This window comes from Protomyctophum bolini (genome assembly GCF_963924005.1).
Source record: "Protomyctophum bolini genome assembly, chromosome: 11".
Taxonomy (NCBI): Eukaryota; Metazoa; Chordata; class Actinopteri; order Myctophiformes; family Myctophidae; genus Protomyctophum; species Protomyctophum bolini.
Window position 1 is genome coordinate 968,767 of NC_137872.1, and position 4,227 is coordinate 972,993.

A 4,227-nucleotide genomic window follows, 5' to 3' on the forward strand; every position below is an offset into this window, starting at 1 on the left:
CACCAGCAGCTCCTGCATGTGTACGTCAGACAGACAGACAGACAGAGATAACAGACAGATAGAGATAACGCGTCACATATCAGATAGACTCCTCTCTCTGTCTCCTTATATGCTCTCTGTCTATTGTCTATTCTGCTGTCCTCTCTCTCTCTCTCTCTATTGTCTATTCTGCTGTCCACGCTCTCGGTCTATTCTTCTTGTCCATGTCGCTATTTCTCTTCCTCTGCTGGTCTCCATCTGACTAAATTATTTCTTTTTTTTAAATATATTTTTTATCCCACGATTTTGTAACCCATTTTTCACCCCTGTGTCAATCATCTAATGTGATCCTGGGCTCTACACACCCTCCACCAACCTAGTCCCCATATATGGGGGACAAGGGGAGACCAACCTAGTCCCCATATATGGGGGACAAGGGGAGACCAACCTAGTCCCCATATATGGGGGACAAGGGGAGAGCAACGGACTTGAACTCATGCTTCCTTCATGCCTGAGTGTCCAAGTTGCTCCTTTACACCTGACAGGGGGGAGTTTCCCTGGTTGGACGTAGAGCGCGTGGAAGGAACACGTTATTCCAACCAGTTCCTTTCCCCTCCATCAGGCGCCCCGGCTGGCCAGGGGGAGGCAGTTTAGTGACCAGGATTTCTGCATGTTTTTTGTGAGGGTACCTACCCTAGGGGACACGGGGAGAACATGTGAGGGTACCTACCCTATAGGGGACACGGGGAGAACATGCAAACTCCACACAGAAAGGCCCTTTCGCCAACCCCCGCCTCGGGTATGGGCACTGATGACGCGGAGGAGGAAACACGCCGCCCAGGGCTCAAGATTAACGGCGTCCCGACGTCCCGGGGACTGTAAAATATCTATTTGGGACGTAAATGTATCTCATCCGGGACGGTTTCGGGACGAGAGGAGTTTTTACACTGAAAATGCGCATTTCGTGTGCAGCGATGAGCAGCATGAGAATTTGCCGTGCCGTCAACCAATGCTCTGTCGGACCAAACTAGTATGCCTCCCGTTGACAACAACAACAACGCACACACTACATTCACCCAACGGAATCATAGGAATTATATTGCTTTTGCCCCGTGGATGAGACATTTAGATTGAAAAACTATCGGTTGGAAGCGTGGATAAGACCATGGTTGTGTGCCACAGAAAGGTTCCATATGCTACACTACACCAACGTTTAACGTTAGCTTCCATGCTAGGCTTGCTAGCTGCCGTCGACATTAAATAATATGTTGGTATATAATCCTCTGAAGCAACAGATGTTTTCTAATGCTCAGATTGTTCTGGAATTGCTGCCCCAACACTGTGGAATGCACACCCCAAAACCAAAACGCTCTCATTCCACATTGATTGTATTTATTATTATTATTTATTGATCCTTCGTCTTAGTATTCCCCCTAATAAAGTTGTTTTTATTTGTTTTCTCATGCCAACCATGTAATAGACATTTGAGTATTAATATACCTGCATTGCTGCACGTTATCTGTTGGTCTTGATCAGCCTACACCAAAATAACAATCCATTTGAAAATAAAAATCACTGTTCTCAGGTCGAATATTGATATGCGATTAAAATGTGATTAATTTAGATTAATTAATTACAAAGCCTCTGATTAATTCGATTAACATTTTTAACCAAGCCCTATTTTTCATCTGGGAGCATTTTGACTAAATCAGTGTATCTACAGAAGAAACATGAAGCCAGACAATTAATGTACTGCATGTATTCAATACATGCAGTACATTATTTGTTTGGCTTAATTGTATTTCTATTACAATAGGAATACAGTTATTAATTTCACAATTTGAGTGGTGCTTTTTGTACATTTATTTCCCGGGACGGTATACATTTACTTCGGGACGGTTCAAATTGTATTTTGGGACGGTTCCGGGACGGTGGTGAAAAAAGTTAGTCTGGAGCCCTGACGCCGCCTGACTGAATTATTTCTATCCTCATTTTATGCTCTCTCTCTCTCTCTCTCTCACACTCTTTCTCTCACTACCGTATCTCTCTCCCTGTTAGTAATGAATACATCCAGTAGTACCGTCCTACCTCCAGCATATTGTATCTTCAATCAAGTCATATGATAGTGACAACCCTTGTTATTGTCCTCTGCACCAGGCCGAAGGGAGTCCGGGGCTAATCTCACAACCCGCTGAACCGATCAGTGCTAAATCTCTGAGTCAGACTCATTACTGCAAGAACCGATTGATAGAATAGATAGAAGTTGCCCTTCTATTGTCTAGAGGGAGGAGGCCTGCACCTTTGGTGACGTGCAGGTTCCCGTCTTGCTTGGTTCCCATCTGCTGAAAATATTGTCCAGTGAGAAAAGAGTACTGGGTGTGTTTGAAACTTTCTGCGGGAGTTCCCATCTATCACCATATTTCAAAACTCACCTCAAAACCCACCTGTTTAGGCAGGCCTATATGACTCTGTGTGACCTCTGTGTCTTCTGCTGCAAGCTGTGCCCTTATTTTTTCTCTTGCTCTCTCTCTCTCTCTCTCTCGCTGCGTTTAGTTTGACAGGCTGCATCTTATTATTATTGTTTGTTTGTCTGTGCACACGCGGCCGTTCCGCGACCGTCCCGGATGGTGACTGTAGGCTGTTTTATTTCTGTAAGCTGCATATTCAATTATCAAGCATAATTTACCTATACATTTGATTGATTTTGCTAACTTTAATACACACAACAGGTGAGTCGATATACCTCATCTCTCTAGTGAGTGGCTCTGCAGCTCTTCCTATATTTTTCTGTATGTGGCCCTCAGTGAAAAAAGTTTGGGCACTCCTGGTCTAGAGGGAGGAGGCCTGCATGGCAGCAGGCAGGGTTAACCCTATGTGATAGAACAGATAGAAGTTACCCTTCTATTGTCTAGAGGGAGGAGGCCTGCATTGTCTATTGTCTGTGATAGAACAGATAGAAGTTACCCTTCTATTGTCTAGAGGGAGGAGGCCTGTTATAGAACAGATAGAAGTTACCCTTCTATTGTCTAGAGGGAGGAGGCCTACATGGCACCAGGCGAGGCGGGGCTAACCCTATGTGATATATTTAGAGCGAGGAGCGATGAATGTTTCATCCACGCGGTCGTAGGGCTGAACACAGGGCAGCCATTAAACATTCATATCTACCACCGCGATGACCTCCTGGAATATCAGCTCGTCATCAATGAATTAGCATCGGGCCCGTTTACGTAATGCTGCTGACACACACACACACACACACATATATAATATCCACCACTTATATGAGAGACAGAGAGAGAGAGAGAGAGAGAGAGAGAGCATGAGAGTGCATGTGTCACGTGTGAATCAAGAAGGTAGGTAGGACCCAAATGCAGGACAGGGAGGCAGAGTAGTCTAAATGCTTAGAGGTTTTATTCACCTAAATCCAGGGTACAACATCACACTTAACATCCAATAAGGAACTAAAAAAAACAGGGCTATAAATACACAGGGAAAACAGGGCACAGGTGGTGCATTTTCATCCATGCTTTCCAATAGGTATCTATTCCTATATATAGCCTACTCCAGACATCTTCTTGATCATATTTTTTGGAAAGATTTTATAAAAGTTTGCAACAAGGCAGGATTTGATTTGTTGTATCAAAAGGCATGGATTCATTTTTAAAGTATTTTATTAAATTTCCACAAAGTTACAAGTCAAACTTGAAAATCCATACAAAAAAGATGCTGCTTGTCATCGTATAAAATCATCACATCAAATACATACATCATAATACATCATCAATACATAATATATACATCAAATACATTTAGCTCACAGCCACTTAGGCGCCAGGGAGCGCGAGCGCCACAGTACCATCCGTTGATGCGATGAATAGATGGAATTACATGTTTGTGCATTATGCTGCTGGGGTTGTGCAATAACAAGAAGTCATGTGTGTTTTGTTTTAGCTTGTATAGGTTCAGGTTGTTTGTGATATAATGCACTGATTGGTTGGCACTTTTAATTTCGTTGTACACGTTGCAATGACAAATAAAGATCTATCTATATCTATCTATCTCTATGTGTACTATCCGCGACACCCCCTAAAGCCCAAAAGCCTGCGCCTGTATGTGCTGCTCCGAGGGTCTCGCCACCCGCCAACAAATAGCACCATGCTTTGGTGCCATATGTGACTATCAGCCGGCATGCAACAAAACCCCCAGAGCAACACACTCAGTGCAATCATTTAAAAATATAAAATGTCC